Source organism: Ranitomeya imitator, chromosome 3 (genome assembly GCF_032444005.1).
Source record: "Ranitomeya imitator isolate aRanImi1 chromosome 3, aRanImi1.pri, whole genome shotgun sequence".
Lineage (NCBI taxonomy): Eukaryota > Metazoa > Chordata > Amphibia > Anura > Dendrobatidae > Ranitomeya > Ranitomeya imitator.
The window spans coordinates 78,062,405-78,078,250 of record NC_091284.1 but is presented as its reverse complement, the minus strand read 5'-3'; positions in this window follow the sequence as shown (position 1 = coordinate 78,078,250).

Genomic DNA, 15,846 nt, shown 5'->3' with positions numbered 1-15,846 from the left:
AATACTGAGGTAAAAATACTGAGCAAATAACGTGTGAACGAGGTCTAATACAGGAGATCACACAGGTATATACTATATACAGGGGAGATGACACACAGATATATACTATATACAGGAGAGATGACACACAGGTATATACTATATAAAGGAGGAGATGACATACAGGTACATACTATATACAGGAGGAGATGACATACAGGTATATACTATATACAGGAGATGACACACAGGTATATACTATATACAGGAGCAGATTACCTACAGGTATATACTATATACAGGAGGAGATGACATACAGGTATATGCTATATATAGAAGATGACATACAGGTATATACTATATACAGGGGAGATGACACACAGGTATATACTATATACAGGAGGAGATGACATACAGGTATATACTATATATAGAAGGAGATGACATACAGGTATATACTATATATAGGAGGAGATGACATACAGGTATATACTATATATAGGAGGAGATGACATACAGGTATATACTATATATAGGAGGAGATAACATACAGGTATATACTATATACAGGGGAGATGACACACAGCAGGTATATACTATATACAGGGGAGATGACATACAGGTATATACTATATACAGGAGATGACATACAGGTATATACTATATACAGGAGATGACATACAGGTGTATACTATATATAAGGGAGATGACAAACATGTAAATACTGAGGTGAAAATGAGAGGTGTGAGGTGAAAATGAAAAGATGTTAGTGCAAAATGAGAGGAGTGAGGGAAAATAGTGGAGTGATCGGAAAATGACAGATGTGAGGTCGAAATGACAAGTGTTAGGCGGGAATGAGAGGAGTGAGGGAGAAAATGAGAGATGTGAGGGGGAAAATTAAAGATGTGATTGGGAAAATGAGAGGCGTGATGGGAAAATAAGAGAAGTGACGTACTATAACTAACCACAGATATTTACTATGCCCAGGCAACGCCGGGCTCTTCAGCTAGTATTAATATAATAACAATTATAATAACTGTCATGAAATGGAAATTCTGAATATTGTATCTCACAAGCAAGTTTGTAACGAGGCTCTGCAGGAAAACTTTTTCTACATTATATATTTTTTATCTTAAAGAAAATAATCTGTATACGGAAGTGGCATACTTTAACTTCTTACTTACTAACATTTTAAATATGTGCCACCTTAAATGGCAAGTTAAAGGGGTTTTCCCATGATCAAACTTTCAACACCTTAATAAACTTCAATGAGCATGATTTCTTACTGCATGGACCACTTTCAGCTTTAATCTTGATTTCTCACCCCTGCAGATCCATTCTCTGCTTCGTGAGAACAGCTATAGATGTGTGGTCCACCAATGCCTAATGTCTGTCATGTGACCACTGTTCTAGTAGCAAAACCAAAGAAATGAGCTGGAGCATAAGTTGGCATATACAGTTAGGTCCATATATATTTGGACAGAGACAACATTTTTCTAATTTTGGTTATAAACATTACCACAATGAATTTTAAACAAAACAATTCAGATGCAGTTGAAGTTCAGACTTTCAGCTTTCATTTGAGGGTATCCACATTAAAATTGGATGAAGGGTTTAGGAGTTTCAGCTCCTTAACATATGCCACCCTGTTTTTAAAGGGACCAAAAGTAATTGGACAGATTCAATCATTTTAAATAAAACGTTCATTTTTAGTACTTGGTTGAAAACCCTTTGTTGGCAATGACTGCCTGAAGTCTTGAACTCATAGACATCACCAGACGCTGTGTTTCCTCCTTTTTGATGCTCTGTCAGGCCTTCACTGCGGTGGTTTTCAGTTGCTGTTTGCTTGTGGGCCTTTCTGTCTGAAGTTTAGTCTTTAACAAGTGAGATGCATGTTCAATTGGGTTGAGATCAGGTAACTGACTTGGCCATTCAAGAATATTCCACTTCTTTGATTTAATAAACTCCTGGGTTGCTTTGGCTTTATGGTTTGGGTCATTGTCCATCTGTAGTATGAAACGACGACCAATCAGTTTGGCTGCATTTGGCTGGATCTGAGCACACAGTATGGCTCTGAATACCTCAGAATTCATTTGGCTGCTTCTGTCCTGTGTCACATCATCAATAAACACTAGTGACCCAGTGCCACTGGCATCCATGCATGCCCAAGCCATCACACTGCCTCCGCCGTGTTTTACAGATGATGTGGTATGCTTTGGATCATGAGCTGTACCTCGCCTTCACCATACTTTTCTCTTTCCATCATTCTAGTAGAGGCTGATCTTGGTTTCATCTGTCCAATGAATGTTCTTCCAGAACTGTGCTGGCTTTTTTAGATGTCTTTTAGCAAAGTCCAGTCTAGCCTTTTTATTCTTGGAGCTTATGAGTGGCTCGCACCGTGCAGTGAACCCTCTGTATTTACTTTCATGCAGTCTTCTCTTTATGGTAGATTTGGATAGTGATATGCCGACCTCCTGGAGAGTGTTGGTCACTTGGTTGGCTGTTGTGAAGGGGTTTCTCTTCACCATGGAGATTATTCTGCGATCATCCACCACTGTTGTCTTCCGTTGGCGCCCAGGTCTTTTTGCATTGACGAGTTCACCAGTGCTTTCTTTCTTTCTCCGGATGTACCAAACTGTAGATTTTGCCACTCCTAATATTGTAGCAATTTCTCGGGTGGGTTTTTTCTGTTTTCGCAGCTTAAGGATGGCTTGTTTCACCTGCATGGAGAGCTCCTTTGACCGCATGTTTACTTCACAGCAAAACCTTCCAAATGCAAGCACCACACCTCAAATTAACTCCAGGCCTTTTATCTGCTTAATTGAGAATGACATAATGAAGGTATTGCCCACACCTGTCTATGAAATTGCCTTGAAGTCAATTGTCCAATTACTTTTGGTCCCTTTAAAAACAGGGTGGCACATGTTAAGGAGCTGAAACTCCTAAACCCTTCTTCCAATTTTAATGTGGATACCCTCAATTGAAAGCTGAAAGTCTGAACTTCAACTGCATCTGAATTGGTTTGTCTAGAATTCATTGTGGTAATGTATATAACCAAAATTAGAAAAATGTTGTCTCTGTCCAAATATATATGGACCTAACTGTATGTAATGTATAAGAGCAAGTTCACACTATGGCCATTTAACAGACAAAACAAGAAGTAAAAACAAAAAGAGCACATACTCTGCTGTAAATAATTATATAGTAATTGAACATATAAATAACATAATAGTGCATATAAATAACATAGGGTACTGAAAAACATTGTTCTTGGAGGGAACAAAATAAAAATCACCCTGCAATGAAAAGGTGTACCCCTATCTAGACATTCCTATCCTCTAGTATTAAAACCCCACCTTGTGTTAGATTACCTCAATGTAGTTGGGGGCAGAGCAGGTCCGGGGTCCTACCAATCAAACACCTGGTCATGGCAAGCTATAAAGATGAAATGACTAGCTCAAAAAAGCGTGGACCACACCCTTTTTGTACAAAGTACAATAAGTACAGCAAAACCAAAGAAATGAGCCAGAGCATAAGTTGGTATACATGCAATGAACAATATAAGAGCATGTTCACTGACAAAACCTAAGATAGCCTTAAAATATCCTCCTGTAAGTTACGGTAATAGAAATAGCACATATAAATAACATAGAGGACATAGTAAACACTGGTTCTTGGTATTAAAAAAGCATAAAATCCATCCCACTGCGACATTTGGAGTGATCCTAACCTCTACGATAAAAATCTCACCTTGTGTAAGATGAACTCAATGTAGATAGCGGCAGACCAAGACCAGGATCCTGTTTTAAAAGGTAAAACTACTGTTAGGGCTAGCGGAACGCACCAAATAATAAGACAGATAGAGTATGGTGCGTTCGCAGCCCGGGGTCCACCGTGCAGAGATGGAACCTGCTGCCAAGTAATGACGGACTATATGGCGGTACAAAGTGAATACACACATGGGCTAACCTCACCCTGTGTGAAGGAAGCGAACCCTGTTACGTCACAGGGCCGTGGTACCGCACCAAGAGCGCAAGCAACGAGTCTCAGAACTCAATCCCAAGACACAGGATTTGAGTACATAGACATCATGCGCTCGACACCGCTACTGAGGTGTCAGAGTGACAGCAATAGAAGCACGAGAGTGCATGCAGTGCCGCACTGGCGAACGCCACTAACCACCCAGGCTTGGGTCAGGAAAGCGCTGTGAAAGCACAAGGTGCCGCACCGGCGGTCACAGCAATAAGACGCTGTATTGTGTGTTTACGTGCTGATGGCTAAGTCGGGCGCTAGATAGCAAACATACACCTTCCGCGAACAGTCATCCAATAGGGATGGTTATTTAAAGAGCGACTTTCACTCACAACACACACACATTTACAAATGTACACTAGCGCATGGCCGTGCGGTCATGCGCAGCTTATATAGTTGCAGCACGTTCAGGACCTTCCAATAAAGGACCAATGGGAAGCTGCTACCAAAGTTTTGCCCTTTCAGGACCTTCCTGGAGGACCAATGGGATGTGCTGCAGTACCTGAGCATGTGACCCTCGATCTCCAATGGGAGATCTTGCCCTGGGCATGCTCAGAAAGAGAAAAGCAGGACTTAGCCCCAAAAGCATCTGCTCGCCACTGCCCAACACTGACTTCAATGGCAGAAGCAGGAAAAGCAGCAGTTACTCTTTGTACAGAGTGAGACTGAGCAAGACCCTGGGACTGACGTTTCTGCTGAGCAGACTCCACTGCGGCTGGATAAGAATGGGAGACCGCAGCGGAGATGGCTCGAGATTCCCCTTGTGCAGAAGCGGGAACTTGACACCTAACAACTACACTAACCAGAATCTCATTGAACTTTTATAAGTTAACTCATAACAAATCTGGTCAAAAAGAACACTTCAAAACATTTTGTATTATTGAAACCTTTTATCGTACCCCATAAAAAAGTGTGGATAAGAGGGACAAGCACAGTGGATGTTGCTCATATGTGAAGACCGAACTGCGCAATGCGGCCCGCTACTGCCATGATAGAGTATGTGTGCATGCTACATATGGTAAACCTGCAATTCCCACATAATGCCTAGAATAAATCTTCACTTGCTCAGACTGTAGGAATAAAAACTATAGGACATCACCAGTGGCCAAAGTCTCAATACGATGGTTAGAGTTGCCCCAGGGAAAATTTTGTCTTGAACCACAGAATTTTGAACTTTGATGTAAATTACATACAGTGTTATTTTTTAAAGAACTGTATACTTAGACATAGTCATTATTATAGCAATATACATTTAACATTTGCTACTTCTAGGTGTTTTGCTTTATTTGTCAAGTGTTTGTTTGTCACATATTGTTAGGGCTGGCAGAACGCACCGTTTATATTTAGATAATTGGTGCGTTCGCAGCCCGGGGTCCACCATGCAGGAGACCAACCTGCTGCTAGCAAATGGTGGCACGATATGCCGGTAGAAGCGAACTCTGTTACTTCACAGAAGGAAAAACGCTGTGCCCTGTTAGCGTCACAGGGGAACACAGCTGCCTAAAAGAGCAAAAGCAATCAGTGGTCAGGGAGTAGCAAGCACACAAACACCTCCTCTCCGGTGGAGCCAGAATTCTAATGGCTTTACGCCAGCCCTGAATTCACCATACAAACTCCTCACCGGAGGTGCCGGTACTCTAGTCGCTTATTTCAGCTGGACCCTGAGCACAAGCAGACAAGACCACTGAGTAGCTAAAGCTCATAACATAAGCTGATACTAGCGCATGGCCGTGCGGCCATGGGAACCTTTTATAGCTGCAGCAACTTCAGGACCTTCCTAGAGGACCAATGGGAGCTGCTACAGTACCTGAGCAACTTCAAGACCTTCCTAGAGGACCAATGGGAGCTGCCACAGTACCTGACCATGTGACCCCCAACCTCCAATGAGAGGTCTTACCCCGTGCATGCTCAGAAGAGGAAAAGCAGGGCTTAGTCCCAGAGACGTCTGCTCGCTTCTGACCAGTATGGGCTACAGTGGCTGAGCCTGGAAAAGCAGCAGTAACTATCCACACAGTATCAGGCTGAGCCAGACGCTGGGACTGACGTCTCTACTGAGCAGGCTCCACTGCAGCTGGAGAAGAATGGGAGACCACAGCGGAGATGGCTCGAGATTCCCCCTGTGCAGAAGCGGGAACTCGACCCCTAACACATATGTAATTCAAATTGACATAATTCATTTCAATCAGTTTTCTTTTGAAAATAAAAATGTCTGATATCCTATCGATATTATCTGTACCACAAACACAAAAGGAAGAAGAGACAGTGATAAAGAGAAGAGTAAGGTGGGGGGAAGGTTTTTAAACTTTTTACTTATTATTTTTTAATTCGCCTCGAGAATCATGGCGCTTTTATTTTTCCATCATTACTTTTTTACCGGTCTGAATAGTATTTTTTAATTAAATCTAAAATTACAATATAATTGATGGAAAAAAAGGGGAATAAAATCCTTGCCAGGTTGAATGGAAGAGGAAGTATATTGGCTTTTGTTGATTAGGTTTTCTATTTATCACATTCAGAGTGCAATAATAATGACACTTTGTGTAAAGTTTTTTGGCAGATTAGTACAATTACAATAGCAATTTTTTTGCAGGTTTCAAATGTTCTCATCAATCATGATGATGTTAAGATGATCTCATCATCATTTTGTTATCTCTACAGAGCAATCAATGCCTCTTAACACTAGGCTGGAACTTTCGACTTTGATAAGGCCTGGTACATTTATGCGCATACACGCATAAGGTCAAGGCATACGTCATGATTAGAGTTGAGCAAATTTTTCAAAATTCGGTTCCTATTACGATCAGTGGTGAATACTGTATTGGCAATATTTGCCGAACACAGCCGAACGTCATTGGAGTCAATGGGAATAGAAATGTCCGAATATGTTCAGAATCGATCGTCAAACATAAGTTCGGCACGAATAGAGTACCAATATGGCACAAACGTGTCAAATTCAAATTTGGCGACCGATTCCGAACATATTCGCTCAACACAAAAGAGAATAGTAAAACCAAAAACACTCAGTTTGAAAAAATGTTGCAGTAATCCGCAAGTGCTAGTAAAAGATGTAAAAAACAGGGTATTTGGTTGATACTTTTTTTGCAAAAAATGTATACTAAGCTGCTCTACCAAACTTCACGGTATACCCTTATCAGAGCAGTCCTAACTAATGTATGCAATCCCTATCTGATGTATTTAAAAACCTGATCATCTGTATATTACCTGTGTGAACAGGGTTCAGAGAGGAAAAATCCATGTGTGCATACAGGGTAGAACAGCTTTTGTGCAGATAGCCCAAGGCGAGTGGTGGAACTCCCCAGTCTTGTAGACACAAGAGAACAATTATGGAAACAGGAACACATGGGCTACTTGCACAGTGAACAAGTCTGTATGATCATGTTCACACACCACCAAGAAACCTGAAGACACAAAAGAGAATAGTAAAACCAAAAACACTCAGTTTGAAAAAATGTTGCAGTAATCCGCAAGTGCTAGTAAAAGATGTAAAAACAGGGTATTTGGTTGATACGTTTTTTGCAAAAAATGTATACTAAGCTGCTCTACCAAACTTCACGGTATACCCTTATCAGAGCAGTCCTAACTAATGTATGCAATTCCTATCTGATGTATTTAAAAACCTGATCATCTGTATATTACCTGTGTGAACAGGGTTCAGAGAGGAAAAATCCATGTGTGCATACAGGGTAGAACAGCTTTTGTGCAGATAGCCCAAGAGGAGTGGTGGAACTCCCCAGTCTTGTAGACACAAGAGAACAATTATGGAAACAGGAACACATGGGCTACTTGCACAGTGAACAAGTCTGTATGATCATGTTCACACACCACCAAGAAACCTGAAGACACAAAAGAGAATAGTAAAACCAAAAACACTCAGTTTGAAAAAATGTTGCAGTAATCCGCAAGTGCTAGTAAAAGATGTAAAAAACAGGGTATTTGGTTGATACGTTTTTTGCAAAAAATGTATACTAAGCTGCTCTACCAAACTTCACGGTATACCCTTATCAGAGCTGTCCTAACTAATGTATGCAATCCCTATCTGATGTATTTAAAAACCTGATCATCTGTATATTACCTGTGTGAACAGGGTTCAGAGAGGAAAAATCCATGTGTGCATACAGGGTAGAACAGCTTTTGTGCAGATAGCCCAAGAGGAGTGGTGGAACTCCCCAGTCTTGTAGACACAAGAGAACAATTATGGAAACAGGAACACATGGGCTACTTGCACAGTGAACAAGTCTGTATGATCATGTTCACACACCACCAAGAAACCTGAAGACACAAAAGAGAATAGTAAAACCAAAAACACTCAGTTTGAAAAAATGTTGCAGTAATCCGCAAGTGCTAGTAAAAGATGTAAAAAACAGGGTATTTGGTTGATACGTTTTTTGCAAAAAATGTATACTAAGCTGCTCTACCAAACTTCACGGTATACCCTTATCAGAGCAGTCCTAACTAATGTATGCAATCCCTATCTGATGTATTTAAAAACCTGATCATCTGTATATTACCTGTGTGAACAGGGTTCAGAGAGGAAAAATCCATGTGTGCATACAGGGTAGAACAGCTTTTCTGCAGATAGCCCAAGAGGAGTGGTGGAACTCCCCAGTCTTGTAGACACAAGAGAACAATTATGGAAACAGGAACACATGGGCTACTTGCACAGTGAACAAGTCTGTATGATCATGTTCACACACCACCAAGAAACCTGAAGACACAAAAGAGAATAGTAAAACAAAAAACACTCAGTTTGAAAAAATGTTGCAGTAATCCGCAAGTTCCTGTTTCCATATTCGCTCAACAGTAGTCAAGATATCATGACGCCATGACCTAATGTGCCCTTGCACAGAAGTGAAGTGTCCCACGCTCATTAGAGCCTGAATTCTCAACTTACCATGAAGAAACTTGGGCATTCATCATTCGGCAGAGTATTTAGATGGGCCAAGGACCTGACAGGGAATGTTGCAGGATGGTGGGTCCAGGGAGGGGAGAGGTAAGCTGAGTATATGTATTTTTTATATTCTCCTTTTTATGATTGATATGCTCTGGGGTCTAGAGCAGAACAGAGGACATTTAATTCATTGAGAATAACTTCGCTGCAAGTCAAATTTCTCAAAAAAGATCTGTACAACCTGGTGGCATTCAATTTTGTGAAATCTATTCATTTCTAGTTAGAACAATTGCAAAACTTTATAAAAAGCGAGTATTTTTTTCCCTAAAACATGACCATTAATAGGTTATGGGCATAGCAACATTATTTAACAGTAGGTGCCTTATACTTAAAGGATAAAACTTTCTAGACTAAGATATCTTTTCAAAAGAATGTACTTCAGAAAGACAGAAAAAGAAAAAGCTATACAAACAATAGAGCACCTTAGAAGATAATAATAAGAAGAAAACCAAGGACACCATAAGGTGATAACACGAGACCCCTTTAATAGGCTTCAACTAAAGATGCCAAACAGAAAAAAAGCAAATTCACATCACATAAAACAGAGAATAGAGTGAAAAGCATTCAAGCTTATTCCTTTAAAATGAAAAAGCAGTGATGAAAAGACAGACTTTTTTTTCTATTTAATACCATCAGAGAGCAAAATAAAGTGAATTCTATACCAGAAAAGATCTAAACGGGTCTAGATTAAACCTTTTGAGGTTTGACGCTCTTCAAAGCATGACAAAAAGAAAAGACTGGCTGTGGTCAATACAAAACACTTAAAGAGAGACTTTGTAATAGATCGTAACAAAAAAGTTACACTATATATATCATTATGTGGAGTGTAGACCTTTCCTTGTTTGTGTATTTGGTGGTTTGGGCTTTGTAATGGAGTCACAGACACATTCTTTGTGTAACTAAAATATTTAAAAGCATTTTCTCATTAAAATTTCTCAGCATTCCACTTATGTGAAATCTTAATATTTTATCCAACCATTTCTAAGCTGTTTAAAAGGGGCCTATCACACTGAAAGTGGTTGTCTGATCTGCAGGTGACAGGTTTAGAGAAGGAGGAGCTGAGCAGATTGACACATGATTTGGTAGATTGGGAATTATTATATCTTGTGTTTTGTTTATTTATATACCTGGAGTCCAGTAGACGGTCCTAGTTAATGATTAACAACCACCTCTTTTTGCATACTCATTCATGTCCTCTATCAGACAACCATTTCTTATTCACTATGTTTACACATAATAAAATGATAACACGCATACCCAGCTCTGGCGCATGCATCATTACAACGACGTTGACACTGGCTCTCGCACAATCCCTGCGGCCAATGAGCTCTGTCTTTATTATCCTCTCCTTCAGATAAATTAAACATTAGGAGGAAGTGAGAGCAACAGCAGTAGCTCTCACTTCCTCCAATTGGTAGTTTAGTCTGAATGAGAAGAAAGTGTAGCCACCACTGACTTGCCACAGTGATCACGTGACATAATGTCATGAGAGCCCCGGGAGAACCTATGCCAATGCCGCTGTAACGCAGCCAACACTGGAGGTGAGTATTGTTATCATTTTACTGTGGGGAAACATAGGGATTAAGAAAGGGTTGTACACATATTGAATAACCTCTTTAATCACATTAATATTATTATATAGTTCACCAATAGCCAATAACTTCCAGGGAGCAATATATATAAAACACTAAAACATTTGAATCGGATGTCCAGGGTTGGCACAAAAGTCCTAAGTTTCTCTACGTGACGGTGGACTGCTGAATTGTGACAGCGAGTGGTGGGCATTCTGTTATGATTTCCCAATATTCCAGGTGCGCGTGGGCGGTCATGTGACTGAAAGTATTAGTTTTGCATACTTGCAGTCACGGGCTAAATAGATGTATTTGGCTTCTCTCAATGGAAGTGAACTGAGGAAATGTATGCGAGTCTAGTCAGCACGTAACTGTAAGTATGCAAATTGCATACATGTGGTCACATGACCTCCCATTTGTATTTGGAATACCATGAGAGCGCATGCACTCCGCACTGTCAAGATTTGCCATTCGGCCATCACAAAGAGTGACTGTAGCTTTGTATCAAAAGCCAAGTCAACCCCTTTAAATACATGTGAACAAACCAAAAAAAACAGGCAAGAACAAAGAACATGATCTTGTTGAGTGATCGGCTGCTACATAAGAAAAGAGGCTCAGCTCATAAACTGGCTATAACTTTGAAAACATGTAAAGTCCATCCAAATATTACTTTAAAGATGCAATGTTATCAAAGGGTCATTTACAATAATCCGACCATATCAAACAGACCTGTGAATAAACATATTACAAGGAGGAAGCTACTTGTATAATCTGATGTTTGCGACATACGTAAGCTTCTCCTATCAATCAGCATTCATGATGTTAAAATTTAAATGCAAGTAACATGATTTTCCTCATTTTGGTTTCTATTTGTGTGATCTCAATTGCATCGATTTATTGTCTCAGACTAAATTAGACGTAAAAAGAATAAATACAATTACAACATGCTTTCTACATTCTATATTTTCAATGCAATTATGTCAAATTGCTTCCCATTAGATACGGAACATGTCATTATTTTGTTTACGAAAATGTATTTTAAATGTATTTTTCACTTAAAAAGTAATTTCATTAAGCACCGTCATTTATGTTTTTTCCATTGTTTCCCTTCTCAACAGTTTTATAGCTGGCCATTTACATGTCAGTTAACATTAAACTTATACATTCTTCTATGATACTAAATCAATTTGAATTTATATTTTCTCTTCTTCGGTCTTTGAACAATGTTTAAAAGACTTAAAAAAAATCTCTTACTGTTTTTGGATTTAGACATGAGTATAAATATTTATATTAGTTTATAATTCACTTTTAGATTCAAAATATGTAATTAACCCCTTAAGCCCCGAGGGTGGTTTGCACATTAATGACCGGGCCAATTTTTACAATTCTGACCACTGTCCCTTTATGAGATTATAACTCTGGAAGGCTTCAACGGATCTTGGCGATTCTGACATTGTTTTCTCATGAGATATTGTAATTCATGATAGTGGTAAAATTTATTTGATATTACTTGCGTTTATTTGAGAAAAAAATGGAAATTTGGGGAAAATTTTGAAAAATGTTGAAATTTTCCAACTTTGAATTTTTATGCCCTTAAATCACAGAAATATGTCATGCAAAATACTTAATTAGTAACATTTCCCACATGTCTACTTTACATCAGCACAATTTTGGAACCAAAATTTTTTTTTGTTAGGGAGTTTAAGAACATCTTAAATAGGCAGTGTAAGCGGTTTATACCTTGTGGGAATAAAAGGACTAGAAATAGGAAAAACCCAATGTGGCTAGAGAAGAAGTAAGACAGGCAATTAACAGTAAAAAGAAAGCATTTGCACTACTAAAGCAGGATGGCACCATTGAAGCTCTAAAAAACTATAGGGAGAAAAATACTTTATCTAAAAAACTAATTAAAGCTGCCAAAAAGGAAACAGAGAAGCACATTGCTAAGGAGAGTAAAACTAATCCCAAACTGTTCTTCAACTATATCAATAGTAAAAGAATAAAAACTGAAAATGTAGGCCCCTTAAAAAATAGTGAGGAAAGAATGGTTGTAGATGACGAGGAAAAAGCTAACATATTAAACACCTTCTTCTCCACGGTATTCACGGTGGAAAATGAAATGCTAGGTGAAATCCCAAGAAACAATGAAAACCCTATATTAAGGGTCACCAATCTAACCCAAGAAGAGGTGCGAAACCGGCTAAATAAGATTAAAATAGATAAATCTCCGGGTCCGGATGGCATACACCCACGAGTACTAAGAGAACTAAGTAATGTAATAGATAAACCATTATTTCTTATTTTTAGGGACTCTATAGCGACAGGGTCTGTTCCGCAGGACTGGCGCATAGCAAATGTGGTGCCAATATTCAAAAAGGGCTCTAAAAGTGAACCTGGAAATTATAGGCCAGTAAGTCTAACCTCTATTGTTGGTAAAATATTTGAAGGGTTTCTGAGGGATGTTATTCTGGATTATCTCAATCAGAATAACTGTTTAACTCCATATCAGCATGGGTTTATGAGAAATCGCTCCTGTCAAACCAATCTAATCAGTTTTTATGAAGAGGTAAGCTATAGGCTGGACCACGGTGAGTCATTGGACGTGGTATATCTCAATTTTTCAGACAAATAAGCTAGGAGAACAACTCATATAAACACTAAGACCTAAAACATAGCTTTTAATGAACAATGTTTAAAATATCAAATGGATAATAGCGCAACATGTGATAAAGTGCAAAAAAAGTGCTCATATAACCAGTGCCATAAAAAAATGGTTTTGTCTCACCAAATGGTCCTTATTCTTTTCCTTTACGGGAGCATCCAACAATATTCTTAGGGGGAGGGGGAGAGAAGAGTTCTATACTACCCCAGTCGTGCCCCTGTGTAGCTCCCGCCCTGACAAGGGCAGTCCCCAAGTCAGTCTAATATATTGTACCCACCAAAACAAAGTAACCTTCCCTACGCGTTTCCTCTCCCATAGGGGAGAATCCTCAGGGGAAATAACTGCAAAATAAATGGGGGATATTCCTATCAAGAGGGAGTCCCTGCATCGGCAGGTAACCCCCGTGTCTAGAGCTCCCAGTGGTGGGACCAGACTTATGGTAAGTGAGAGGTGAGACAAAACCATTTTTTTATGGCACTGGTTATATGAGCACTTTTTTTGCACTTTATCACATGTTGCGCTATTATCCATTTGATATTTTAAACATTGTTCATTAAAAGCTATGTTTTAGGTCTTAGTGTTTATATGAGTTGTTCTCCTAGCTTATTTGTCTATTGTATTTTGAGGACCTATAGGGATATCATATCGGGATATACCCCATACGTGGTTTATATCTCAATTTTTCCAAAGCGTTTGATACCGTGCCGCACAAGAGGTTGATACACAAAATGAGAATGCTTGGTCTGGGGGAAAATGTGTGTAAATGGGTTAGTAACTGGCTTCGTGATAGAAAGCAGAGGGTGGTTATAAATGGTATAGTCTCTAACTGGGTCGCTGTGACCAGTGGGGTACCGCACTGGTGTTGTAAAAATGAGAAATTGCTGGTCAATTTTAACCCTTATAACATAGTAACATAGTAACATAGTAACATAGTAACATAGTTAGTAAGGCCGAAAAAAGACATTTGTCCATCCAGTTCAGCCTATATTCCATCATAATAAATACCCAGATCTACGTCCTTCTACAGAACCTAATAATTGTATGATACAATATTGTTCTGCTCCAGGAAGACATCCAGGCCTCTCTTGAACCCCTCGACTGAGTTCGCCATCACCACCTCCTCAGGCAAGCAATTCCAGATTCTCACTGCCCTAACAGTAAAGAATCCTCTTCTATGTTGGTGGAAAAACCTTCTCTCCTCCAGACGCAAAGAATGCCCCCTTGTGCCCGTCACCTTCCTTGGTATAAACAGATCCTCAGCGAGATATTTGTATTGTCCCCTTATATACTTATAGATGGTTATTAGATCGCCCCTCAGTCGTCTTTTTTCTAGACTAAATAATCCTAATTTCGCTAATCTATCTGGGTATTGTAGTTCTCCCATCCCCTTTATTAATTTTGTTGCCCTCCTTTGTACTCTCTCTAGTTCCATTATATCCTTCCTGAGCACCGGTGCCCAAAACTGGACACAGTACTCCATGTGCGGTCTAACTAGGGATTTGTACAGAGGCAGTATAATGCTCTCATCATGTGTATCCAGACCTCTTTTAATGCACCCCATGATCCTGTTTGCCTTGGCAGCTGCTGCCTGGCACTGGCTGCTCCAGGTAAGTTTATCATTAACTAGGATCCCCAAGTCCTTCTCCCTGTCAGATTTACCCAGTGGTTTCCCGTTCAGTGTGTAATGGTGATATTGATTCCCTCTTCCCATGTGTATAACCTTACATTTATCATTGTTAAACCTCATCTGCCACCTTTCAGCCCAAGTTTCCAACTTATCCAGATCCATCTGTAGCAGAATACTATCTTCTCTTGTATTAACTGCTTTACATAGTTTTGTATCATCTGCAAATATCGATATTTTACTGTGTAAACCTTCTACCAGATCATTAATGAATATGTTGAAGAGAACAGGTCCCAATACTGACCCCTGCGGTACCCCACTGGTCACAGCGACCCAGTTAGAGACTATACCATTTATAACCACCCTCTGCTTTCTATCACTAAGCCAGTTACTAACCCATTTACACACATTTTCCCCCAGACCAAGCATTCTCATTTTGTGTACCAACCTCTTGTGCGGCACGGTATCAAACGCTTTGGAAAAATCGAGATATACCACGTCCAATGACTCACCGTGGTCCAGTCTATAGCTTACCTCTTCATAAAAACTGATTAGATTGGTTTGACAGGAGCGATTTCTCATAAACCCATGCTGATATGGAGTTAAACAGTTATTCTGATTGAGATAATCCAGAATAACATCCCTCAGAAACCCTTCAAATATTTTACCAACAATAGAGGTTAGACTTACTGGCCTATAATTTCCAGGTTCACTTTTAGAGCCCTTTTTGAATATTGGCACCACATTTGCTATGCGCCAGTCCTGCGGAACAGACCCTGTCGCTATAGAGTCCCTAAAAATAAGAAATAATGGTTTATCTATTACATTACTTAGTTCTCTTAGTACTCGTGGGTGTATGCCATCCGGACCCGGAGATTTATCTATTTTAATCTTATTTAGCCGGTTTCGCACCTCTTCTTGGGTTAGATTGGTGACCCTTAATATAGGGTTTTCATTGTTTCTTGGGATTTCACCTAGCATTTCATTTTCCACCGTGAATACCGTGGAG